This window comes from Canis aureus, chromosome 2 (assembly GCF_053574225.1).
Source record: "Canis aureus isolate CA01 chromosome 2, VMU_Caureus_v.1.0, whole genome shotgun sequence".
Classification (NCBI taxonomy): Eukaryota; Metazoa; Chordata; class Mammalia; order Carnivora; family Canidae; genus Canis; species Canis aureus.
Genome location: NC_135612.1, coordinates 67,089,576 through 67,117,049, shown reverse-complemented (window position 1 = coordinate 67,117,049; position 27,474 = coordinate 67,089,576). Strand labels below are relative to the sequence as shown.

The 27,474-nt window shown below is 41.0% G+C and overlaps 1 protein-coding gene and 1 long non-coding RNA gene across 2 annotated transcripts in view; one reads left to right on the top strand and one right to left on the bottom strand.

Moving 5' to 3' along the window:
* The window catches only part of LOC144301242 (uncharacterized), a 417,552-nt gene that overhangs the window by 224,987 nt on the left and 165,091 nt on the right, over positions 1–27,474 (top strand). The window lies entirely within an intron of this gene.
* Positions 26,006–27,474, bottom strand: part of LOC144290894 (uncharacterized) — a 44,354-nt gene continuing 42,885 nt past the window's right edge. The window contains exon 3 of the long non-coding RNA XR_013358384.1: positions 26,006–26,627. This is a non-coding gene — a long non-coding RNA (uncharacterized LOC144290894). The remainder of the gene's footprint in view (positions 26,628–27,474) is intronic.

The window sequence follows — 27,474 nt, the reverse complement described above, 5'->3', positions numbered from 1 at the left end:
TGAAGCCAAAAGGAACAAAGGATCTTACCTTCTATGTTAATTTCCATGATCAAAAGAACCAACCTCCATTTAGGTGTGCAAAGAAGTATCTCTCAGTCATGATGGTGGAACTGATAAAAGGGAAATCAATGTTTTACAGGATTAGATTCAAATGTTCTCTTGAAAATCAGTAAGACTTTCCAGGAGAGAAGGGCTAGGATCTTCATGTAAGAAAATATTTACTAAACCCTTTTTTTTCTGTATCAGGCATGGTACTGGGTACTAGGTTCATAAACATGAATTTGTTATAGTTTTTGGCCATTAGTTGCTCACAGTCTGGGGGTAGACTTTTACATATCCTAAACATTTACCCCTAAGAGTTGTGCAGCTTTCAGCTTGATGCCTCACTAAAATAGGGGTAATTATGGTGTGTATCCCATTGGATTGTGGTATGGATTAAAGGAGAAGGTATCTACAAATCCCATAGTACAGGGCCTTGCAAACTATAGGGAACAATACCATAGCAGATATTCAAATGGAGGTTTGAGAGCTCATAGACCTGAAGCTCTAGAACCAGACACCCATGTGGGACCATGGGCAAATGCAGCAGACACTGTTGGTTGCTTTTCCTAGAGACATCAATTTCATCAATTTGCATGTCCTTCTTTAAAGATTTTCAAGTACCTAGTCTCTTTCAGCCAGCCACATACTTCTTTGGGGAAGACTATGTCATAGGCCTTATGGTCTAAGCCAATCATGGTTAGCCCTTATCCCCCTATGTAGTAATTGTCTTAGGCTTGGGCACTTGATGTACTTCTGAACAATGATATATGAGAAGATAACTAAGGGGCTTTCAGGAAAGGTTTTCTAGCTCTTACAAGAAGACACTGCTGTGAGTTGAATTGGTCTCCCCAAAAGATATGTTTAATCCTAACCTCTAGTACCTATGAATGTGACCTTGTTTTGGACGTAGGATCTTTGCTAATGTAATCAAGATAAGATGAGGTCATACTGATCAGGGAGGCTCCTAAATCTAACATGACTAATACCCTTATAAGAAGGGAAAGAGACAGGGGACATACACAGGGAAAACGGTCACTCAGAGTCAGAGATCAGAATGATACATCTGTAAGTCAAGGAATGCCAAGGATTGCTGGCAACCATTAGAAACCAGGAGGAAGCTAGGAAGCATCCTTTTCTAGAGCCTTCAGAGACAGCATGGCCCTACTGACACCTTGATTTTGGACTTTTGGCCTTCAGAAAAATGAGGAAATTACATTTTTATTGTTTTAAGTAACCCAATTTGTGGTACTTAGTTACAGCAATCCTAGGAAACTACCACAGACACTAAGAAAAGGTATGTTCTTTCTCTCTTCCTTTGGACTATTGTGTTTGGATAAATCTCTTTCAACTGCTATAGCCTTGTTGCAGTTGTGAGGAGACCCCACCTGAAGACTGCGGGGGCTGGCAGGAATGAAGTCACTGAATTCACCAATCCTGAGCTGCCTCCTCTATTTTGCCTCTTGCCATAGATAAAACATTTCCATCACTGTTTAAGCCACACTGAGTTAATTTTCTGTTACTTGCAAATAAAATCCTAAATGGATGCAGTAAGTCATTTGCTTTTGCTATCCTTGTTTCCTCATTGTGAAGTGGCATTGGTACTGTTAGCAATGCCACTTCACAAATGAGGAAACAAAGATAGCAAGAGCAAGGGTCTTTGTGAGGATTCAATGAAACAGAATAATTAAGATTTTGTCTTCTCTTTATCAAATTTTTGTTACAGTGCACAATAAATTTAGTGACTGTTGTTGTTATTATTAGTTATTCTGTGTATCTTTAGCCCTAACACAGTAAATATCCAATAAGTGTCTCCTTTGAATGAATGAGTGAATGAGAGCACAAGAGGGAACAAGGAAATGAGGATAAGAGTGCACCAAACTGCTAGAAGAGATGGAGAGATTTTATTCTGGGTGATGGCTCTGATTCAAGACCTGAGGATGACATATAGCTTGGGTCAGGTTGGCAGGGACTCACGCCTGGGAAGTTTGGTGCTTTTATGGAGAGAGCTTTGGATTAAATAATACCTACAGGGTTTTGTTGAGAAGCTGGTTGTGGGAGGGACAGGAGGAAGGGAGGCTCAGAGCCTGCCTTGGAAAGCCCTAAGGTATATCCTTACCCAGTGAGCACAAGGATTAAGATAGAAGTTGGGAGCATTGTTAGGTCTCAGAGCTAAGGGAAAGGTTTTCATTTTGCCTGAGGGAGAGCAACTGACTGTTTCTCCCAAAGATCTTGTTTGAAATTAAGGTCTTGGAACACTGGATTCAATTAACTACCAGTTTAGGAACCTTGGGGAATCTAGCTTGCTGTGTGCTTCATTTTCTTTTGCAAATCACCTCCCATGATTCACCTGTTTTTTTACCTTCATATTTTTCCTACTTACAGAAAATTTTGTGGTTGGTACTGGGTCAAGATTAGCTTATTTTTTCCTGGGATAGAAGTGAGGAGTACTGGGTAGGCTTTGCTTTCAAAGTGAATTTACTCTTGACTTGGCCTGGGATTAAGATCATGTGAGTGTGTGCATGCATGTGTATATAGACTCATGTGTACATGTCTCTCTCTCTCTATATATGTATTTACTTGTGTAGGTAAGCATGCATGCATCTATCTAAAAAGCAGTTGGAAGAAACTTGCTTGTTCAATTTAATGCAACAAACCCTCTTAAAAATCAGGATCTACTGTACTCTCTACTCTGGGACTATGCAGAATTGGAGATTGATTAGGCAGTCTTTATGTTAAGGAGCTCACAGTTTAGTGGGGGGAGACAGATTTTTGATAAATGCTGAATATTGGCAGATCCTATATAATAATTGTAGTATTGAAGTCTATGAAATCTTGTAATATGATCAAGAGCTATCAGGTATAGATCAGGGGAAAGATACAAGGCAACTGGGGCCCTACTCTGTGAGGCACACAAAATTGCTCTAGAAAAAAAGGCATACAGTACCAGTTAACTTAGATTTTTACATGTGGCTCCTACTGCACTTAAAGGAATGTAACTTGGTCTCTCTTTTATTTGACACATAGCATAAAACCCTTATTTTGGATTTTATATATAATAAAAATTAGAATTCCTCTTTGCTAGTCATAAACATAATTTTCATTCTTAATATAGTAGCTTTTGAACTTTGAAAATAGCTTTAAGAAATAGGGGGTAAGGACATTTGGTGGGTGTAGGTAGACAGAGTTTAATGCTCTGCATTAGAAAGAGAGAGAGAGAGAAAGAGAGAGAGAGATAGGGGTGCTATTGTCATAGGAATGGGGACCAGGAGAATAGTTGGGACAAGACTCAGCATGGCTATAGGGATGATAAAGATGCTGGTGAAGAAAGAATTAGAGAATGGTGTTATTTACCATGACATGCTATGTTCTATGTGATATAAATGCCCTCCTCCAACTCTTTTATGAAATGTTGAGTGTATTCTCCTTGGCCATTAATATACTTACAGGAGTGGCATCTTATTTTAAAGGAACTTAAAGAAGATGAAGTAGTTAAGTGATATGCTATTTACTGACCTAAGAGGAATGTACTTGATATTTTAATTAATGGAGAAGTATTTTCTCCCCAGTGATATCAAATAAATACTGAAAAATACTTAAGAATATTAACCTGTAAGAAGGTCAATGCCTTGTTTTATCCCAGTGGTGGGAATAGAATGTGTGAAGCCTAAGACAGATGGTCCTCCATTTGGAGACCAAGAAGATATGAGTTTAGGATAAGTGGAAGGTTGAGGAAGGGGAGACAGAAAGGGGCTGGATCAGGAAGGTGCCTAAATGCCTTGTAGACAGGTTTCTCTTAATCCCAGTAGGGCCCTCTGGATAAAAGAACTACCGGGGAGGTAGATATCTGTCTGTTCAATACCATCTTAGATTATGGAGAGCTACTGCAAAAATAAAATGTGGTGGACTAATTTGTACTATTTATTTTTTAGAAGGGAAATCTAAGGTCTAGAGAGTAGACATATTCCTGCCCAAAGTAAGTAATTCTGTTTGAGTATAATGGAAGTACTTATGATGAGCTAAAATTTGCTTCCTTGTAGTTCCTTCCTGTTTGTTACCTATGGTAATTAACAGAAAAGATCCTTAAGGCATGTTATAGTGAGGATGGTACCCAGGGAGTTAGAAGTTTGAGCTCTAACTCCATCACTTGTTATTTGTGGGACCTCAAATGAGTTTCCCAATCTTTTTGAGACTCCTAAATCATGTGAATATTTAGCTGAAAAATGAAAATATTAATGCCTGTAATAATTTTGTGAGAGCTAGATAGCATTGTGTGTATAATTATTTACCACAATGCCTAGTATCTAATACATATGAATTTCAGTCCACTTACTAGTTTAAGTTTTGTCCATTAAAATCAGTCCTTCTTTACATATCATCATGTTTTAAACATGTGAAGATACCTCTTGTCCCCTTTAGTCTTTTCTGATACAGGCTGAACACCTATTATTGATCATCTAACTGGATGTGCATTCTCTCCCCATCTAAAGGCCTCTTGGTGCCAGGTGGGGACTGACCCATGATGAGCAAACTCAAAGGCCAATTGTCTCATGTATGTTGACAGCATAATGCTGATCCTCTGAGCATGTTTCCGCAGCCGCACATAACACTCCAGGAGAGATCAGATAGGTCTCATAATGTTGCTTGATGAGCACAAAGAAAGAACAAAATGGAGTGGGTAACCATAGTGAATAGCACTATTTCCCTCCTCTGCTCTGGGAATGAACCCAACAGATACCTCCTCTGGGTCAGACCCTACAGGCAATTTTTTTTTTTTTTTTTTTTTAGTGAGAGAGGACCTTTCCTCAAATTCCTTGTCCAAACTTTCAGAGCTGATATCATATCAACAGTTTCCCAAGATGGACAGGATGTCTTTGAAACTACAGAATGACTATCTTGCTTGTCTGTTAGCAAGTCTTTAAAGTGGAAGTTTTTCTCATGGACTTTTTAGAGGAGTGCCTTAATACTCTAATAGAGCAAATACCCTCATCAGGGGCTAGTAGCTGCTTGCAGGATACATTTTACTAGAAGAACATTACCTGGGAAAGCACCCCAAAAAGCTAACATGGCACACACACTTGCCTCAATATCCAGCTGCAGCCTTTTCCCTGATTGTGGCTCTTCACATACACTGATGCTCCAACCAAACTGAGCTACTTGCATTCTCCCACACCTGCTGCTTTCCTTCCTTGTAATTTGCTGATGCTGTTTCCTTGGTTTAGAATACCATTTCTGCACTCAGTTTTCCAGTGTTGCTGTACCAGTTCACATTCCCACCAACAGTGCAAGAGGGTTCCCCTTTCTCCACATCCTCTCCAACATTTGTGGTTTCCTGTTCTGTTAATTTTCCCCATTCTCACCGGTGGGAGGTGGTATCTCATTGTGGTTTTGATTTGTATTTCCCTGATGGCAAGTGATGCAGAGCATTTTCTCATGTGCTTTTTGGAGATGTCTATGTCTTCCTCTGTGAGATTTCTGTTCATGTCTTTTTCTCATTTCATGATTGGATGGTTTGTTTCTTGGGTGTTGAGTTTAATAGGTTCTTTTTTTTTTAATTTATTTTTTATTGGTGTTCAATTTACCAACATACAGAATAACCCCCAGTGCCCGTCACCCATTCACTCCCACCCCCCGCCCTCCTCCCCTTCTACCACCCCTAGTTCGTTTCCCAATAGGTTCTTTATAGATCTTGGATACTAGCCCTTTATCTGATAGGTCATTTGCAAATATCCTCTCCCATTCTGTAGGTTGTCTTTTAGTTTTGTTGACTGTTTATTTTGCTGTGCAGAAGCTTTTTATCTTGATGAAGTCCCAAGAGTTCATTTTTGCTTTTGTTTCTCTTGTCTTCATAGAGGTATCTTGCAAGAAGTTGCCATGGCCAAGTTCAAAAAGGGTGTTGCCTGTGTTCTCCTCTAGGATTTTGATGGAATCTTGTCTCACATTTAGATCTTTCATCCATTTTGAGTTTATCTTTGTGTATGGTGTAAGAGAATGGTCTAGTTTCATTCTTCTGCATGTGGCTGTCCAATTTTCCCAGCACCATTTATTGAAGAGACTGTCCTTTTTCCAGTGGATTGTCTTTCCTGCATTGTTGAATATTAGTTGACCATAGAGTTGAGGGCCCATTTCTGGATTCTCTGCTCTGTTCCATTGATCTATGTGTCTGTTTTTGTGCCAGTACCACACTGTCTTGATGACCACAGCTTTGTAGTACAACCTGAAATCTGGCGTTGTGATGCCCCTGCTCTGGTTTTCTTTTTCAATATTCTCCTGGCTATTTGGGGTCTTTTCTGATTCCACATACATCTTAAGATGATTTGTTCCCACTCTTTGAAGAAAGTCCATGGTATTTTGATAAGGATTGCATTGAAAGTGTAAATCGCCCTGGGCAGCATTGACATTTTCAAAATATTAATTCTTCCAGTCCACGAGTCTGGAAAACTGTGTGGAGTTTCCTCAAAGAGTTAAAAATAGAACTATCCTATGACCCAGCAATTACACTACTGAGGATTTACCCCAAAGATACAGATACAGTGAAAAACTGAGACACCTGCACCCCGATGTTTATAGCAGCAATGTCCACAATAGCCAAACTGTGGAAGAAGCCTCAGTGTCTATGGAAAGATGAATGGATAAAGAAGATATGGTCTATGTATACAATGGAATATTACTCAGCCATTAGAGATGACGAATACCTACCATTTGCTTCGATGTGGATGGAACTGGAGGGTATTAAGGACAAACATTATATGGTTTCACTCATGTGACAATATAAAGAACAGGGAAAGGGATTATAGGGGAAAGGAGAGAAAATGAGTGGGAAAAATCAGAGAGGGTGACAGCACATGAGAGACTCCTAACTCTGGGAAATGAACAAGTGGTAGTGGAAGGGGAGGTGGGGGGGGATGGGGTGACTGGGTGATGGGCACTGAGGCAGGCACTTGACAGGATGAGCACTGGGTGTTATACTATATGTTGGCAAATCGAACTCCAATAAAAAATATACAAAAAAAATAGAATACCATTTCTGCCCAGTGGTGCTTGTTCAAATCCTACTTGTCCATCAAGAGTGCCACCACTTTTGAGGAGCCATCTCTCTTTGTCTAGCAAAGAAGAATTCGTTTATTTCTCCAAATGTCCTTGACACTTTTTCCTGAACTTCTCTTAGCACACATGTCTCAGTTCTCCTAAAATCTAAGCTCCTTGATGACAGGATTTGCATCTCAACATCTGGATAGCTAACATCTTTGAGAGGCAATAGAGCATGAAGCCAAATATATGGCTTCCAGGTCTGGCTTCTGGATAGATACAAACTAGATCTACTACTAACCAGCTGTGTGATTGTAGCCCATTGCTGGCAAATTGTAATCACTCAACAAATGTCAGCATTTACTATTTATATTCCTCATAACACACGGGGCAGTACATGGTATCCATTCCTTGCTCAGTAAATGTTTATTTAATGAATAAATGAAACAGCAAATGGAAAGTAGTTTGTTGTTGAGTATTGAATGAATGAATAATTTAATGGATTTGGAAGAAAATTGCTCAAGCACACTGCTTTTCACTGAACCAAAAGGTGTTTTAAAATGTTATGCTGAAACTTCTGGGTTTCTCCTCAACTCACCATCCTCTGAAGCACCCCTCCCTTAGAATCATCTACCAACAAGACAGTATAGCTTGTACAATATTTTGTTTTTATTTCTTTTGCTAAAGAGCTGCTCCAAGCTTTTGCAGATTGAAGAAGAAGATTATTTGCTTGCCTATGGATCAGGCTAGTTTCTCTATAAGGGCTGAGCTGAAGGAGCTTCACCACCATTATAGCCATGGATTTTCTGAGTAGACAAGACCCAGATGAAATTCAGTCCCTAGGCATTGAAATTCTCCTTTCAAAATGAACTTTGAGGCTGCTAACCCTGCATGACATAGGATACAGACACTCCACTCGTCTTCTGTTCTCATCAAACAGGAGAAGTTACACAAGCCCGAGGGGTGGCTGGATCACAGTTTATGCTGTCCCCAGGATACATCTTTCATCTTAATTGTGCTTATTCAGCTGTGGGGATGCATTGGTATCTAGCTGATTTTTGAAAAAAATGCAAAAGCTCATTTAAAAACAACCAAATCCTCCTTTAAAGATAGGGGCCTGCTGTGGGGGTGGGGAGGAAAAGTAGGAAATTTTCCATCTTATTTTCTGATGTTCTTTGCTTTGGGAGTGAGATTTTCCCGTGATGCCTGCAGGCAATTTTCCAAAGCCTCTTTCTGATCAAAGTTGATAAAACTCATCCTCTATGTAGGAAGAATGTTCTGTTTTGGACTAGCTTTTTAATTTGTGCCTCCTTATGAAGTTAAAGTATCCAAAATCATACAGCCACATGTCCTTATCTACTAGGGCCTTCTTCATCACCGGTGGTATCTTTCAATCCAATGAACACGCATCAAGTGATTTCTATGTGCCCAGCACTGAGCCAGCTACAGGTTGGGGATAGAATTCAGAGGGAAAAATGCCCCATAAATAATATCTACCATTTAAATACATTTTGTGTGCCTACTATGTGCTAGACACTTGCTATAGATACATTTATGTAATATTGACCAAAATCAAGGTAGAAGTTATTTTCATTTTATACAAATGCAGAAATCGAAACTCTGAGAAGTGAAATAATTTGCCCCAGAGCCTAAGATCACTCCAGAAGGTATGAGGTGTTTGGGCTGAGCCTTTTGATATCAGCTGTCATGGAGGGATGGTGTGAAGGAGTAAGGGTACATTGGGAAGAGGAATTGGTAAGACAAAAGAAAGGAGGCAGCCAGACCAGGGTGGGTTCTGCAAAGATTTGTTTAACATTTACTTGGAGGCCGTAACAAGAAAGAACTTCAGACTGGAAAGTGGGCTTGATAAGAAGCAAGGCTTGGAATGCCAAGCTAAAAAAGGGCTCCCTTTTAAACACTTGGATTATTGCTGTCAACAACCATAATATGGATTAATTATAGGCAGAACTGAGTTGTTAAGGATAATCAATCAAATAATTCATCAGCGATTTTTACTGCTTTTCTCCATTATAAGAGTGATGCATGCTCATTATAAACATTTGGAAAATGCTGAAAAATAGAAAGAAAAACAATTGACCTTTGAGTCAGTTCCCAAGGCAAACACTGTGCACAGTTGGGCCTGTTTGCTTTCAGGGTTTTTTTTCCTCTTCTCTTCAAAAAACTGGCTTGCTGGTTTATATGATTATTATTATACTGTACATCAAATTCAGTACTGTTTTCCACATAGAAGAGATAACTTTCTACATGTTATAAGACTTTTAAAAACAAACACTTTAATGATGATAACCCACTATTTGGATACAGCACACTGTTCACAAACAAAGCCTTAGGGCTGGGTATGCAGGTGTTTTATGCTTTTGCTGTTGATAAGTAACATTTTGATGAGTATCTTTGTGCTTAAAGATTTTCTGACAGTTTAAATGATTTCCATAGTATGAATTTCCTGGGGTGTTGCAACCAGGGTAAAGGTCACATGTACTTTTCAGCTCTTCCATCATGAAGCCAACCTCAGTGCTTTTTTGGGGTTCTTTTACCCATTTATACGCCTGTTGTTTTTTCCTCTCCTACCTCTTTCACACATACAGCATCTCTCATAAATGCCAAGCAAACATAATTGAGATGGAAACTCCAGTGCCCATAGGGAGACATAAAACTGCTTGGAGTATCTTGTCTTGCTGAAAAGGAAATTGGTTGGAAGCAGGTGAGGGACTCCTGTGCATTCTGCTGAACTTCTCACAAAGCTATTGACCAAAAGATTTCCATCTATTAAGAGGAAGACTGCATAGCTCCTGCAGTGTGTCTGTGCTTCCCCCTGCCCCAAGGAGTCTGAGAAGTTGGTGCCTGTTTAAGGATTCTGTAGGTGACTTGAGGATCTACCTAGAGGCTTACAGATGCGTGATCTGTAATACTTCTTGAATGACTAAGCCACTAGCATCACAAGCCTCACAGATGACTAATAATTATTCTCATTCTGCAGTGTATGGTTTGTAAAACAAAGTAAGCAAGACCTCTGCCCTTTTGTTCTGTGATTCTATCCTGCAAAATACTCAGCAGTAAGGCAGAGGAACAGCAGGACTACTAATCCGTGTTCTTTGCTCTCCTGTCCATGCCTCCTTCATCCACTCATGCCTCCCACAGTTTCCAGTCCCACTGGGGCTGCAACTCCATTTTAATAACTGGAGGAGAGCTGTGCTATGCACAGGTTGAGAGTCAGACTTTGGGTTTAATATGGCAGCTCCACATGCAGGCTCCATCCTTCCCCAGGTGTGTGACCTTGGGCAAAGGACTTGGCTTCTCTGAGCTCCTGTGTTTCTCATTTCTCAGGCAGATATGATGAAATGTTTTAGAGTTGTTGTGGGCACTAATGAATGTAAAGTGCCTATGCAATGTGTAGGTAGAGTGAAAACTTAAGAAATGGTAATTATTATTCAGATTAGCTACAAGTTTTTACCAGGTCATCTCTGGAGGATAAAATAGCTGTATGATCTGGAGACTTTTAAAAAAAATATTATATTTATTTATTTAAGACAAAGAGAGAGAGAGAGACAGACAGAGAGACAGAGAGAGACAGAGAGAGAGAAAGAACACATATAAGCAGGTGGCGGGGTTGGGCAGGAGACAGAGAGGGAGAAGCAGACTCCCCTCTGAGCAGGGACCCCAACATGGGGCTTGATCCCAGCACCCTGAGATCATGACCTGAGCTGAAGGCAGATGCTTAACTGACTGAGCCACTGAGGATCCCCTGATTTCAAGACTTTACAAAAACATCCTTGATCTTTTGTTTATTCATCTTAAAAAACAGTTATAATATTTTTTTGCCTTGCAGTTTTGTAGGGGAAATGGAATATTATATGGCAAATTGTCTGGCACAGTGTAACTGCTCAACACATTTCTTTTTCCTCTCTCTATTAATGGTTGATTAAAGATCACCCTCATATGTCCAATCTCTTGAAACAGCTCTTTGAGGTTCTCAGAGTGGAGGATATTAGTTCTTAAGCATCAACGCTGGAAGAATGATTCTCAAACACTAGCTTATACCTGGCATGGGTTATTTCTATGAGTTGGCAAAGAAAAGGAATTTGGGGCTTCTGGAAATGGCAGAGGCTTGGGCACTGTTTGATGTATTTATCCTGGATGAAGTGTGGTCAGTTACAAACCTAAGGAGGATAGGTACTGGGCAGCATACTTTAGGGATCATGTAGACAGAGTGAGGATTAGAAGGTCCATCCCCAAATGTTCTAGACCAGGAAGGAGGATGGAGCATATGTACAACACTAGAGAAGAGGAAGGTTCCCCCTGTAATGGTTGCTGTTGAGCTTTCTGCCAATCTGTCCATTAGGAGCTCACAGGTAAAGTGAACTTGATTTAGACAAATAAAACTATGTGACATATTTTGTACACTAATGTGGAATAAATTCGCATTGCACACATGTATCAACACCAAACAAGTTAGGGCATAATCAGTAAAACTTAGTGAATAGTAGTAGCTACTGCTGTTTTTATTCTTTCTGATAGTGAGATGGAGTTTGAGACATACAATTTAGTTAAGAGTTGGTGTCTTGGGATTAGGGAAAGAATAGGTTCCATCACTTACCATCTAGATTTTCTCTTAGGTTAAGTCACTAAACCCCCTTGATCCTGTCTCTTCATCTGTAAGTGCAGATATTAAGAGTATCTCTCATAGAGTGCTTTTGGTCATAAGGGTTAAATGATAGAACCATGTTTGGCTTGCCTAATTGATCAATCATTGATAGCTTTTATTAATAATATTGATCAGAATTGTGTAGTAGCTATTGAAGGAAGCTTTGTGCTTCCCTATCATCATTCCTAAACATCAGTGTAGGAAGGCAGACATTTAAGACCATCAATTCTATTTGCACTATGCTTATTAACACCACTCCAGAGGGTTCTGGGATGCTTTATGGTCAACTATATGTATGCTTAAAAAAATGCTTTGAGACTAGCCATGCGTTTTCTTTTCTTTCTTTATTTTTTTTTAACTGGGTGTGTAACTAACAGATATGCTGTATTAGTTTTAGCTGTTCGATATGATTCAACAATTTTATACATTTCTTAGTGCTCATCAGGATAATTTTAGTCTTATCCCTTTTATCTATTTCCCCACCCTCCACCTCCCCTTTGGCAACCACCAATTTGTTCTCTGTATTTAAGAGTGTTTTCATTTTGTCTCTTTTTTCTTTGTTCGGTTGTTTTGGTACTTAAATTCTGCATATGAGTAAATAGCCATGCATTTTTATGTAACACTACTGAACCTGAATAACCATGTTGGTTTGGAGAAAATCAAAGACAAAGATAGGAGATAGGGCATTTTGAGAAAATTTTAAGGCAAGTATATTTCTTTGATGATAATGTTAGAATGAGAAGGGGAATGAACCTTTTGTGAAAATGGAAATATTAAAGCTTTATAATGTCCTTTAGAGATCTAAATTTATCATATTGTTTAGCAAAATAAAACATTTGTCATGTAACTTGTGTTCTTCTTCTTCTTCTTCTTTTTTTTAATCTAAAAGCCTGGCTCAGGAGTAAAAATCTCTAAAACCTTGGAAGAGAAATCTCTAAACAGTTGGACAATTTTTTTTTACTGCCTTTATTGAAAATATTTAAAATATCATTTAAAAACATTTTCTGCCACATTTGATTTGGGGGAGCCTTCATGCTGGAAACAGCATGGAGTCTTTTTGTTTGTTTGTTTGTTTTTCTGTGGTTCATTAATTCAATTCAATATGTTTTATTTCAGTTGAATTTAATATAACTTTTAACTTATTTCTTATTCATCAGGTATTTAAATGCATTTAAATGCAAGATAACTTTAGCCACAATGAAGGATGTGATACTACCTCAATCCTTGGTAGACTGGGGGCCTCATCAGGTAGCATTGAGGCTTCATTCTTTGCAAGAACCTTCAGAGTGAAGGAGTGAAGTGCACAGATGCAGGTGGGAAGAGGCACTTGCACATCATCTACCATGCCTCATGTCGATGGTATTTTGTTTTCTTTTTTTAATTTATTTTTTATTGGAGTTCAATTTGCCAACATATAACATAACACCCAGTGCTCATCCCACCAAGTGCCCCCCTCAGTGCCCATCACCCAGTCACCCCCACCCCCTGCCCACCTCCCTTTCTACCACCCCTTGTTCGTTTCCCAGAGTTAGGAGTCTCTCATGTTCTGTCTCCCTTTCTGATATTTCCCACTCATTTTTCCTCCTTTCCCCTTTATTCCCTTTCACTATTTTTTATATTCCCCAAATGAATGAGACCATATAATGTTTGTCCTTCTCTGACTGACTTATTTCACTCAGCATAATACCCTCTAGTTCCATCCACGTTGAAGCAAATGGTGGGTATTTGTCGTTTCTAATGGCTGAATAATATTCCATTGTATACATATTTTGATAGGGATTGAATTGAACGTGTAGATTGCTCTGGGTAACATAGACATTTCAACAATATTTATTCTTTCAATCCATGAGCATGGAATGTTCATTTCTTTTTGTCTTCCTCAATTTCTCTCATAAGTATCCTGTAGTTTTTAGAGTACAGATCCTTTACCTCTTTGGTTAGGTTTATTCTTAGGTATCTTATGGTTTTTGGTGCAATTGTAAATGGGATTGATTCCTTAATTTCTCTTTCTCCTGACCCATAGTTAGTATATAGAAATGCAACTGATTTCTGTGCATTGATTTCATATCCTGCCATGTTGCTGAATTGCTGTATGAGTTCTAGCAATTTTGGGGTGGTGTTTTGGTTTTCCCATATAAAGTTTCATGTCATCTGCGAATAGTGAGAGTTTGACAGACACATAGATCAATGGAACAGAATTGAGAACCCAGAAATGGACCCTCAAGTCTATAGTCAACTAATCTTTGACAAAGCAGGAAAGAATATCCAATGGGAAAAAATGCAGTATTTTTTTTTAGATTTAAAGATTTTATTTATTTATTTGAGAGAGAGAGAGAGAGAAAGAGAGAGAGAGAGAGAGAGGCAGAGACACAGGCAGAGGGAGAAGCAGGCTCCATGCAGGGAGTCTGACATGGGACTCAATCCCTGGTCTCTAGGATCACACTCTGGGCTGAAGGCAGGAGCTAAACCGCTGAGCCACCTGGGCTGCCCAAGACAGTCTTTTCAATAAACAGTGCTGGGAAAATTGGACAGCCACATGTAGAAGAATGAAATGACCATTTTCTTACATTGTACAGAAAGATAAACTCAAAATGGATGAAAGATTTAAATGTGAGAGAGGAATCCATCAAAATCCTAGAGGAGAACATGGGCAGCAACCTCTTCGACCTCGGCAGCAGCAACTTCTTGCCAGACATGTCTCCAAAGGCAGGGGAAACAAAAGCAAAAATGAACTATTGGTACTTCATCAAGATCAAAAGCTTCTGCACAGCAAAGGAAACAGTCAAAAAAACTAAGAGGCAACCTACAAAATGAGAGAAGATATTTGCAAATGACATATCACATAAAGGGCTAGTATCCAAGATCTATAAAGAACTTATCAAACTCAACACCCAAACAACAAATAATACAGTCAAGAAATGGGCAGAAGACATGAGCAGACATCTCTCCAAAGACATACAAATGGCTAACAGACGTGAAAAATGCTCCACATCACTTGGCATCAGGGAAATATAAATCAAAGCCACAATGAGATACCACCTTACACCCAACAGAATGGCTAGAATTAACAAGACAAGAAACAACAAATGTTGGTGAAGATGTGGAGAAAGGGGAGCCTTCTTACACTGTAGAATGGAATGCAAGCTGGTACAGCCACTATGGAAAACAGTATGGAGATTCCTCAAGAAGTTAAAAATAGAGCTACCCTATGATCTAGCAATAACACTGTTAGTTATTTGACCCAAAGATACAAATGTAGTGATCCAAAGGGGCACCCGCACCCCAATATTCATAGCAGCAATGTCCAAACTGTGAAAAGAGCTGAGATGTCCATCAACACATGAATGGATAAAGAAGAATATGTATATTCTATATATATATATAGAGAGAATAGAATATTACTCAGCCATCAGAAAGGATGAATACCTACCATTTACATTGATGTGGATAAAACTGGAGGGTATCATGCCAAAGGAAATAAATCAATCAGAGAAAGAAAATTATTATATGGTTTCACATATATTGGAATGTAAGAAACAGTGCGGAGGCTCATACAGTAAGGGAGGGAAAGCTGAATGGGAAGTCCTCAGAGAGAGAGACAAACCATGAGAGACTCTTAACAATGGGAAAGAAATAGCGTTGCTGGAGGGGAGGTGAGGGGATGGGGTAATTGGGTGAGAGCATTAAGGAAGGCATGAGATGTAATTCACACTGGGTGTTATGCAAAACCGATAAATTATTAACTGATAAATTATCTGAAACTAATGGTGTTCTATTTGTTGGCTAATTGAATTCAAATAAAAAAAAGAATTATTAGGAGTCTGGATATATGGGAAAGTGTTTGGAGAGAATTACCGAAGGCATATACTTCCTTTTCACTATAAGCCAAATGTACCAGTCAACTACTGCCATAATAATATAATGCCGCATAACTCAACAAAAAAGCCCCCTCATAATCTCATTAGGTTATAACAATAAATGCTTATGTTCATGGATTTGCAGATTGACTACAATTTGGATGATCTAAGCTGGACTCTTCTGGGAAGCTCTACTTCAGACTATGGTTTAATTAGGTTTATTTTTAGCTATAGGTGGATTCAAGTTTTTATTCTCGAACCAGCAAGTTGCCCAAGACAAGTTTTAATAGTGGTGGCAGAAGTATAAGAATTAGTTGAAAAATGCCTTTTTATACCTTGATTCAAAATTAACACAGTATTACTTTTTCTCATAATTGGACAAAACCAGTCATTTGGCTAAGCTCCAAGCCAGTAGAAATGGAGAAATATATCCTACCTCTTAGGGAGATTGTATTGCCTAACAAAAAGCAATTTGATGGAGAAAATCAACTGGAGAACTTGATATGCTTCCCTTGGTATTTGGGGAACCTAAGGACTAGTATCTGATCCATGCTTCAAACTATTTATAGAGGGCTCTAGTGAAAAGAGACTGCAGTTCTGGAGTCTGTAGGTCTACATTTTATGTATGTTCCTTGTGGGCCAGAAATTGACTCCATGGAAGGGGTGGTAGATGTGGACTTCCTTGAAAGAGGTATCAGGGAAGAGGACTGCATGGACATATGAGGTGACCAAAAAGGGATTAAGTGTAGGTAGAAAGGAAGCCATGCACTGCAGGACAGTAATGCATGACCAGCCAGTGAGGGCATCAAGGTGCTAGGAATTGGTTCTTTTTTTCTCAGAGTTTAATCAGAGAAGCAGAACCACTATAGGTGATAGAAAATAAGGGGTTAGACTTTCTTCCATTGTGGGAGTTGACATAGAAGTCATAAAAGTCTGGCACTCTGCCTCTGGTGCTGGGCTTGAAGTCACTATAGGTTTGCTTGGCTAGCAGTTGGGATAAGAAATGGGCACTGTGGGGGGCACTTGACGTGATGAGCACTGGGTATTATGCGATATGTTGGCAAATTGAACTCCAATAAAAAAAATAAAAAAAATTAAATGGACACGAAGTGGAGGAGAACAAGGAAAAAACTGGAACAGGTGATGCACTGGATCCCACAAGAATAAACTGAAACTGCTGTGTGTCTCTCATGCCCTCCCACTTTGATGACCTGGTGTCATGCAGGAGCAGCTAGTGCCCTTTGCCATGGAGCTGTGCATGCTCCTGACTTGGGACTTGGAGAAGCTGAAAGAAGCAATCTAGTGGGAGCTAGAGGTGCTGCAGGCCCTGGCTCTGCTCCACACCAACAAGGGGAGCTGGAGCATCAGTGACCACGTGTACAAGCTGTCATGGTCCCTGGTGTGGTCCCTGGTGTGGTCCCTGGTTTGGTCTAGGGACCAAACTTTAAGATGTAAAAAATGGCCACTGCTCCACTAAGCCTTTTTACATTTCATGTACACTTCTCTTATATTGTCCCCTCCCTGCAACCTCACAGATATGGAATCCTGGGAATTAACTTCCCTCATAACAAAGCCACCACACCCTCTAATCTCTTTATTTTCTTTTAAATATTTTATTTTTTGACTGTTCATACATTTCGTTATTTGGTCATCATAAAAGAGTATGCTTATAGCCACTAGCAGTAAGTAGATTATATTACTTTCTTTACAACTTCACAAATGTTGGGTGTTACACTAACCGGATTTTTTATTTTTATTTTTTTTAATTTGAGTATAGTTGGGACACAATGTTATGTTCCCTTCAGGAGTACAACATAGTGATTCCACAATGTATGGAAGCTGACCTTGACACCACCATATGCTTCCTCCCCCAGGTTCCCCCACTTGAGGCAAGTGTGAGCTGCAGGGAGGAGAGGGACTTTAAATAGGATGCAAGATTGGGTGAGGGGAGACCAGACTTGGTTCTATGTGACAGTAAATAGAGAAATGTTGGAAGCCGCTTGAGATTTCATGCAGGTGCTGAGAAGGAAGGGTCACAGAATCAGGGAGAAAAGGCAGGGATGTGAAAAAATAAAGTCGCCTTTGGCTGTGTTTTATTTTGTCCAGATTAAAAAAAATGTGTATTTTGATGTGTGTATGTATACATACATGTACACATATGTGTATATATGTGCACATGAGTGCACGTGTGTATTATGTGTGTATGCATGTGTGTATGTGTATTATGTATGCATGTATATGCGTGCATATATATGTAACTGTGTATATATGCATGTGTATCAATACATGTGTGTATGTGTGTGCATGTATATGTGTGTATATGTATATACACATGTGTGTATATGCATGTGTGTATTGTGTATGCATTGCATATGTGTGCGAGTGTGTTTTAAGTTTATAGAAACATGTTAACATGCTGGGTTACAAACATCAAGGGATTTTCGCCCAGTTACTGTGACCCTAGGCTCTGTTCCCAATGATGTGGTGTTAAATCTCTTACCTAACAGGTAGCAGATTCCATAATTTCCTATTCCCTTTGGTTATAACAAATCTTTCCAGCATAAATGACCAATCTCATCTTTTCTCATCCTTCCAATGCTATCAGGGCTTGAGACCTAGGACACGTGAGGAGGAGGGACCCAGCTGGCTCTTTACTCTTCCTCTTCCTTCCCTTCTCTGGAGGCAGTCTTTTCACCCCCCCCTTGGAGGCAACAGCTCCTCTCGTGTGTTTGGCGGGAGAGACAAAGAGAGCAAGGACTGCGCTGCTTATTGAGCTGTCTGCTGCTGAGGTTCTCTGATGGCAGTCATAGTTTCTTTGGTCCACACTGATAGGCCCTCAGGGCCCTCTCCATGGTGGATTCCCCTCTCTGTGGGTCCCTCCTGGTGGGCACATTGTCAGTTTTCTCGGGTTCCTCTTCAGGGGCCTTTCAACTACAGAGATGGAACTCCAGCTGACAATTTCTGACTCTCCCTCAGATGCTCCCTTAGGAGTTCACCCACAGCCTCCTGATTTTTAGCTCCTCTTCCTGCACAACCCAGTCTTTAATGGGATTGCCAGAAAGATGGGTCAAAATTATCTTCTACAGTGTCCACCTAACCTCCTGAAAGTTGGTGCATCTTTGCAAGGACAGCTGAAGGAACAGGCTGCTTTGTGGATGTACCCCCAGCTCCACTTTCTCTCTCTCTCTTTCTCTCTCTCTCTCTCTCTAAATGCTCTATTTTCATACTTAAGCAGGAACCAAGCAAATCAACAGTAAAAAGACTGCTGTTTACTCAGGTGGCCAACTGGAGGATGCAGTGTCAGTATTCTCTTCTTGCCAGTGTTCCATATATTTAAAACTTATCTTCTTGGAAAGCTTCTCCTCTTCCATATGTCATAGAATTTTTGCTGGGATCTTGATATGCTATAGCATTGCCACTCAATAGTCATAGAGTGCCTCTTTCTCTTCTCCTTGGTCTTCTTTCATAGATGGGAAGGCAGGTGATGGTGTGATGCAGGGTGATAGTTGAAGGTAACCATGTGAGTTTGGTCACTTTTTGACAAGGCTTGTGAGAGGCGTTTGACTCTATTTAAAATGTGTGGCACTTAATGCCTCTTTGTTCACATCTTTATCTGATAATTCTGTAGTAGTAGGAAAAGTCCCACTTTCTTTTTGTACATTTACAATACACACAGACACATACAGACACATATGCATACCTGTATCCCGCAGGTAAGAGATTGAGAGAGAACGATTGGTTCCCCACTGAGATTTGACAGTGGCTCTCATTCGGTGGTGGTAAGATTAGAAATTATTTTTGTTTTCTTCTCTGCTTTACTGCATGCTGCACGTTTTTCTAATGAAAATGTATCACTTTTGAAAGAAGATGAAGTACAATAAACATGATTTTAAAAATATTTCTGAGCTGCAGCACCATTCAACAGAGGGACCAGATGTGAGGGGCAGGGGCCTGGGCTTTCTGACCTCCCAGGGCTCTCTGCAGGCTCATGATTTTATGAAACATCAGCTGTTCTGAATTCCTACAGCACCTGCCACAACAAAAGGAGGCCCTTTGCTGAGCATACTAATGCAGTTGTACATGCCTTTATAGAACAAAGAAACCAACATGAAGAGGTCATTAAGCCTCCCTTGGACAGCATCCATCCCACTCTAGCCTGAGCCCTCTGGGGGAGGTAGCAGTCCACCTGCAAGGGAAGACGGCCATGTCCAGAGTGGGTTCCTGCCACCTCCCTTTTGTCCTCTTTGGTGGTCTCCTCCCTCCTTTTTCTGGTTCCCTGCTTCCCATTTGGCTCACACCTCAGCCCCTGCTTCATTCTAAGAACAATTTAGCATCTGCTTCTCTGATGATGCCTCTGCATTCTCTCATGAACCCAACTCTGTCCCACACATCACAGCTGTGCATAAGGGACGGGTCTGCTTCCCAGGAGCAAAGGCTGCATTGAACAGACTGCCTCTAAATCCTTTTAGTTTCTCTCTATCCATGTTCTTGCACTCTCAGCTGGTTTTTTTACTTGTCTTCAAAATTAGCCACCCCCCCATGGGCTTTTGTAAGAGTAGACATACTGATGTCCATTTATTAATATCAAAACATCCTTTCAAAAGTGAGGTGATTTCTGTCCATTTTTCTCATGTCAGGAATGTTAAGGAGGTAGACTATGGCCCTGTCTCCAATCCTTCATTCACTCTGCTCCAAGGGGAGAGGAATGGCCAGTGTGATTGATCCCAGCTTACCACTCCCTGGGATATGTTTACTAGTGGATGGGGTCACTGTGCCTTAAAGACAGGGTTCTGATTTCCACTCTTCCTTGTTTGGGCATAGAAGGCTCTCTTCTACTCTTCCACCTTTTTCTCTAATGCGGTAAACTTCACTATTGAGGATTGTATACTCCTTTCCCATTGAAGGTTGGTGCCCAGCAAACTCCCCTTGACCAATGGAATGAAACAGGCCTGTTATTTTTACCTATGTAGTTGGCTGATTAATTGCACCAAAAGTATTATGGATATATATGTAACGTATTTTTTCTCCAGCATCTCTGAGCATGTTCTTCTCAGGGCTTTAAATCTAAGCCATGGTGGTTTAGAATCCAGCTTTCCCCAGGGTTCTGCATTGGAACTTTCATGAGCCTGGAAACCTATGGGTCAGGTGGTAGGTTTCCATTTGTCTGTTGCTCTTTGGGTGTCAATGTTAAATAGAGGTTAATGGGAAGGCTAAATTCAGCTTGCAGAGGTGAGGACTGGATAGACAGTCCACTTATGGGAAAGTCAGTCTCCTTTCCCAGCTCAACTTTGGAATAAGCTGCCACATGTTCCTCTGGTCACACTCTTCCACTGTCCATATCAAGGCACTCTTGTTGGGATCAAACTTTTGCAATAACGTACATGAGATTCTCAGACTTTCTCTCTGGTTCAGAATCAGCATCCTTCCCAACCAACAATAGGAAATTACACAAAGAATTATTGGTGCTTGTGTGGGCAAGCAAATTACAGCAGGCATTACATTGACTCCAAGTGGCCTAAGGAGAAACTGAATCTATGGCCTCATTTGCAGTCACTCTGACTAACAAAGCCTGGAATATTCTTGTGGGAGCCGGTAGAAATCATATAAGACAGGAAGTTTCGCAATCTGCCCCCAATCCTTGTTCCCAGTGGAAAATAATCCATGATATTGTTGTGTGAACTTGAATTCTTCTTTGCAATAGCTGATAAGAAGGGGCAGGGCAGAAGATCATGGTCTTTTGCTTTAAGAAAATGGAAATTCCTTACCAAGATTGGTGTCATGGTTTAGTGAAGGAGACCGAATGCGTTCAAGGATGGCCGATATGGTATAGTGGTTAGAAACATGGGCTCTGATGGAGACAAACTAGATTTGAAACCTGACTTGATTAATTACTAGTTCTAAAACCTTGGATAAGTGACTTTATCACCTCTGATATTTATTTTTCAGCCCCCAGAGGTAAAATAAGAGATAATTTTCACTCACTCATAAGGTAGGTATAAGGATTCAGTGAGGTAACATGTGCAAAGTCCTTTAGCCACTGCAGGGCCTGGGATGTGGTAATCCCTCAGTATATTGCAGCTAAAATTCTGTCTCTGGGCAGCCCCGGTAGCCCAGCAGTTTACTGCCGCCTTTGGCCCAGGGTCTAATCCTGGAGACCCAGGATCGAGTCCCATGTCCGGCTCCCTGCATGGAACCTGCTTCTCCTTCTCCCTGTGTCTCTGCCTGTCTTTCTGTGTCTCTCATGAATGAATGAATGAATGGTCTTTAAAAAATAATAAAAAATTAAATAAAATTCTGTCTCATTGTTTTACTATAAACACATCCTCTCTATTATAGTGGTGTATTAAGAAAGGTGCAGGAAGGGATCCCTGGGTGGCGCAGAGGTTTGGCGCCTGCTTTTGGCCCAGGGCGTGATCCTGGAGACCCGGGATCGAATCCCACATCGGGCTCTCGGTGCATGGAGCCTGCTTCTCCCTCTGCCTATGTCTCTGCCTCTCTCTCTCTGTGACTATCATAAATAAATTAAAAAAATTTTTTTAAAAAAGAAGTATTTAAAAAAAAAAAGAAAGAAAGAAAGGTGCAGGAAGAAGTAGTAGGAGCAAGGGCAAGGGATCAGAGGCAGGAGATAACCCTAGGTGGGGCCCAGGTGAAGAGAGCAGGGACATAGGTGGGAGGATACTCAGGGCACACTGCACTATTTTCAAACACACACATACTTTCTCCCTAAACTCACCAGGGAGCCTTGTTCAGAGTCTGGGTGAGAATGTACTTGGGTGCTACTTGAAAGGACAGTAGACTCCACTTAGGAGTTTTGTTCCAGTCACAGCTCTTTGCTGATTTGCTGGGTATCTGTGGCAGATTGCAATGGTGGCTTCAGTTTGTCACCTCTTTAGCCTTGTCCTTTGCTCTGTGACTTTCCAAATCCTCCCACTAAAGACGGTATTCTTTCATGCTTTGAATCTGGGCTGGACTTGTGATCTGTTTCAGCCAATAGAATCCATTGGAAGTAATGGTTTCCTAGTTCCAAGCCTAAACCTCAATTGGCCTGTGTATTTCTACCTACACTCTGTTCTTCTGTCTGCGAGGACATGGTGTGTAGTTTACTGGAGAAGGAGAGACACAGGGAGCACAGCTGAGTCACCCCAATTGTTCCAGCAGAGGCTGACCTGGTCAGTGGGCAGCCAGCCATGTCTGAGCTGTGTGAGTGAGCCAAGCAAAGATAATAGAGCCGTCTAGTCTAACATCCTTGAGATCCAAGCAATAAATGCTTATTGAGTGAGGTTTTGGGTGGTTTTTCTTAGGTAACCTTGACACGAAGAGAGATAGCTAAAAAGGCATCTTGACAGTGTAACTTCATTTTATTCCTCATCTTGGATTCACTCATTCAGTCAATAGACGTGAAATGCCTACCATGCATTATCCTTGTGCTAAGCACTGTTGGGGAGATGGAGATGGTGGTAGCATCATTTTCCCTAGGAAGATGTTGGTGGAACAACAATATGTTATTGGAGCAGGGATTCTATGTACTTTATTCACCCATGTATCACTATCTCCTAGAAGAATAAACTGTCCCTTAGAAGATGTTTGATTAACACTTTTTTTGGTCTTACGTGGGTATGTGTGAGTGTGTGTACCAGATAACTAATTAAATATCTCATAAAAGTACATAGGCCCATTTCTCTTGCCCTCCTTAGACTGGTGGAATGACTATGCCCTATTCTTTCCTCCAGTCATTTTGGTTTTATCCCCCCCTTCCTACGATGTCAGCAGCAGAAACCGCAGTGTGCTATAAACTTACCTCCATAATACAATGTAGATGCATAAATCAAAACAGCTTCTAACGGGTTGTCTGCAGTAATAAATGCTATGGAGGCAGCCCAACTGGCAGTGTAAGAAAGATTATACAAACCACTGCTTGGAGAAAACACGGCATCATGAATAAACTCAGCCTTGAATTATTTATATATTTTAGACGTTATTTTCTCTCCTCTATCCCACAAGGCCTGCAAATGATTTTCACTGAGAGCTGAGAGTGCCTGAATTTGGCTATAAAAGAAAAGCAGTTGCAGTTTGTCTTGGGCCATGTTTCAGGACGAGGGTTGCGTTGTGTTCCATGGGGAGCCGGTGAGGCCAGCAGGGCTGTGTAGTGGGGAGACACTGCTTAGCAGTCAGGACAAGATGCTTCTAATCCCAGAAAGTTGTGTCCCTAGGGGATCCCGGACCTTCCAAACCGTGTTGGAAGCAGGTAGCTGGAGGGCGGGCCTCAGAGCCAGCCTGAGCTGGCTGATCTTTGAGACTCTGAAGTAGTTCTCAACTCCTGCTGCCTCCTGGAGCCCCCAGGGGACATTTGAAAAACTATTCATGCCAAGGCCTCAGTTTTGATGAATTCACTCAGAATTTCAGGAGATGGGGCTGGACTTCAAGGTTTTTTCTTTTTAAATTTTATTTATTTATTCGTGATAGACACACTGAGAGAGAGAGAGAGAGAGAGAGAGAGAGGCAGAGACACAGGCAGAGGGAGAAGCAGGCTCCATGCAGGGAGTCTGACATGGGACTCAATCCTGGGACTCCAGGATCACACCCTGGGCCAAAGGCAGCGCTTAAACCACTGAGCCACCCAGGCTGCCCTGGACTTCAAGATTTTTAAAGCTCTCAGGGTGATGTCAGTGGCAGGCAGGGCTGAGAACCACTGCTTCGAACCCTTCATTCGACAGGACACATCCCAAGCACCTGTTGAAAGTCAAAGTACTCAGGAAAAGGTTGGTGGTAGAGTGATGATGAGACAGGCCCCATCCTTGCCTTCAGTGGGCCTCTCTGTTCAGTGGGAGGATACTACAGGTAAATATACAACTGCAGTTTGGGGCTGTGTAGGGCTGTGAGAGAACTAACAGTGAGGATGATAGTAATAGTCTATTATCCATTGCTGGGATAACATATTAGCCCTTTTAAAAACTCACTACAGTAAATGATTTACATGAAGTATCTTGTTGAATTCTCATCCCAATCCCATAGATAGGCACAGTTACCATCTTTATTTTACAAATGAAAAAACTGAGACCCCAATAGTGTTAGTCATTTGCCCAAGGTTGCACAGTCCATATAGGTGCAACATATGGGAAAAGGGGGCGCCCTACACAATCCTGGCAATCAGAAGCAAAATCCAGAGCTTAACACTAGTTAGGTTAATGCTTCTTTCATAAGCATGACATGTGTACACACACACATACACACATACACACCATTACATATGGAAACAACTAGGAGATGTTGCCTTTATTTTACAAGTGAGAAAATAGCCACAGTGGCAGTTGATGACACAGGCCCATGCATAGCTATACCTGGTATGAGAATCCAGTTCTCCTGATTTCCCACTAAGGGCTCTTCACTTGACCCCACTGTGACTCAGATTTCACTTTGTGCTCTTCTTGGCACTGTTCCAAGATTCAAGGGAAATTCTTCCCAATATTACCAAATATACTTTCACCTGAAGTTGCTTAACAAGGTCACCTAATTGTGATGTGATTCACTTTACAAACACCTTTGTCAACCCACACCACCTCTCAAAGTTTTAACACCACATTTCCTCTCACAAGCAAGCTCTGTGCCTTTAGCAGGTGAGAGGAATTTGTCATAAACAAATTATAACCCTTCTATTTGTTTGGAATTGGTAATTTTCAAAGGTTCTTAACAATCATTGTCTCATGTAATCCTTCCAAGTGTCCTTGCAGTATATAGAGATGCTGTCATTACAGCCACTTTGTAGATTGATTAAGATTCAGGAGTGGCCTGACCCAAGATTCTTCTGTTACCATCATGGTAACAGGACAGGTGCACTGTTGGTGAGGTCTAATGACCTCTCACCCTCAAAAAATATCTTCTTCACTGGGTCCATTTACATTTCTTCCAGTGGGGTGCTTACTGCTAATCTTAGGTTGGCCTCCTTTCTAAGTCACTGGGTTAACTCCCATCTTCTAGACCCTAGAGATCCAAATGCTTTGCTGCTTGGGCTAGGAAAAGGTGTGTATGTGTGTGTGTAGATCTTTAAATTTCTATGATAGCACCTCAGGCTATTTGGACCAGATACCACTTGCCCCCCTTCCCACTAGAATCTGAACTACCCTGTCCCTAATTGATGGAAATGCAGCTTTTGGATCTTCCCTAAGGTAGATTTGCAAAACCAGCTGTTCTGATATTCCTAACCATTTTTCCTCTTTTCTTTTCATTCTGATTCCATCTTTGTCTAACCATCACCAAGTTTAGCCAAGATAATATAGAACATTTATTTGGAATCTGGCCCATTCTATTCTCTTAAAGGCTCATATTGCCTAAAAAACCTAAATGATGCAAGGAGAGATCTTTTCGTTTTGTTTTATTTTTAAAGATTTTATTTATTTATTCATGAAAGACACACAGAGAGAGAGGCAGAGACCACAGGCAGAGGGAGAAGCAGGCTCCATGCTGGGAGCCTGACATGGGACTCGATCCTGGGTCTCCAGGATCAGGCCCTGGGCTGAAGGCAGCACTAAACCGCTGAGCCACCTGGGATGCCCTTGTTTTGCTTTTATTGAAGTTAGATTTGCCAACATACAGTATAACACCCCGTGCTCATTCCATCAAATGCCCTCCTTAATGCCTGTCACCCAGTTACCACAACCCTCTGCCCACCTCCCCTTCTGCAACCCTTTGTTCATTTCCCAGAATTAGGAGTCTCTCATGGTTTGTCCCCCTCTCTAAATTTTTCTTTCAATTCTCCTCCTTTCCCTTATAATCCCTTTCACTATTTCTTATTTCTGAATGGTGAGCTGAGCTTCACTGCTCTCATGGCTGGTAGATGAACCCACTAAGGGCAGCCTGTGGAGAACCAATAGGTCTGGGAGAGCTGCTTTCTCAGGACTCTTTCTCACTGCAGTCAAAGCAGAGACTCCAACTCCTAGAATCAGAATGTGTAGGGGCAGCCATCGCCTCAGCGGGATGAGTTCCAAAAGAGCCGATCAGAGGGAATTTTGGGGCTTGGGCCAAATGGGGGCTTTCCAGGAGCCCTGTTGGGAAGAAAACATAGCAGGAGAGTCAGCAAATAGAGATCCAAGGTCAATGCTGACAAAAGAGATTGCAAGGAGTCAGGCTGATTAGCAGCAACTATCCTAAAACTAGGTAGGTTTGAGCAATGCTATGTTCACCTTGCCTTGCCCACTTAAATGGAAAGGATTTTTAAATATGTCCTCTTAGGCAGTGTAGCTGGCTTGATTGAAGCCCAGTCATTGCATGAATGGGTTTTTAATGGAAGATTTAACCCTGAATTAATGTTAACTTCTAAAGAAAATTCAGATGAAAGATTCTCCTCATGTCTTTACAGATTTTGGTAGGAAAAAGATGGAGCAGGAGACCTTTGTGGCTTCAGATCCCTCCAACTGGAGGACCCTGTCCATCTCCAGCTCTTCCATTCCAATTTTTTCAGAGAATCTCCAAGATGCCCACCTTTGTGCCAGATATCATGGATTTGATGACAAAAAGGGGCTGTTCCTCTCCTGGGAAGTGGGGTCTTTGGAAGGGAGGGTGCTCAGAACAATTCCTTTTTGTGGGGAGGGAGGATGTTGAAACCCTCTGTTACTTCCATGTGATGATTTTCCCTTCTCCTGGGAAGCATATGAGATTAACACACCATGACGATTGTTTATTGTCCTTAAGCAGAGGATATGCTATTTCTGCAACTAGGCCAGAGAGCATGTAATGTCTGTAATGCCCTGTATTGTTGCAAATACATCTTCTTTCTCAAAATATATTTTTACAAAGAGATTAAGGGAAAAGCTGCTTCCCAGTGTCCCACATGAGGGAATTGAAGTGTGTCCATAATTTCTGTTTCTGTTCTATTCTCCTTTTGCTTAGAAC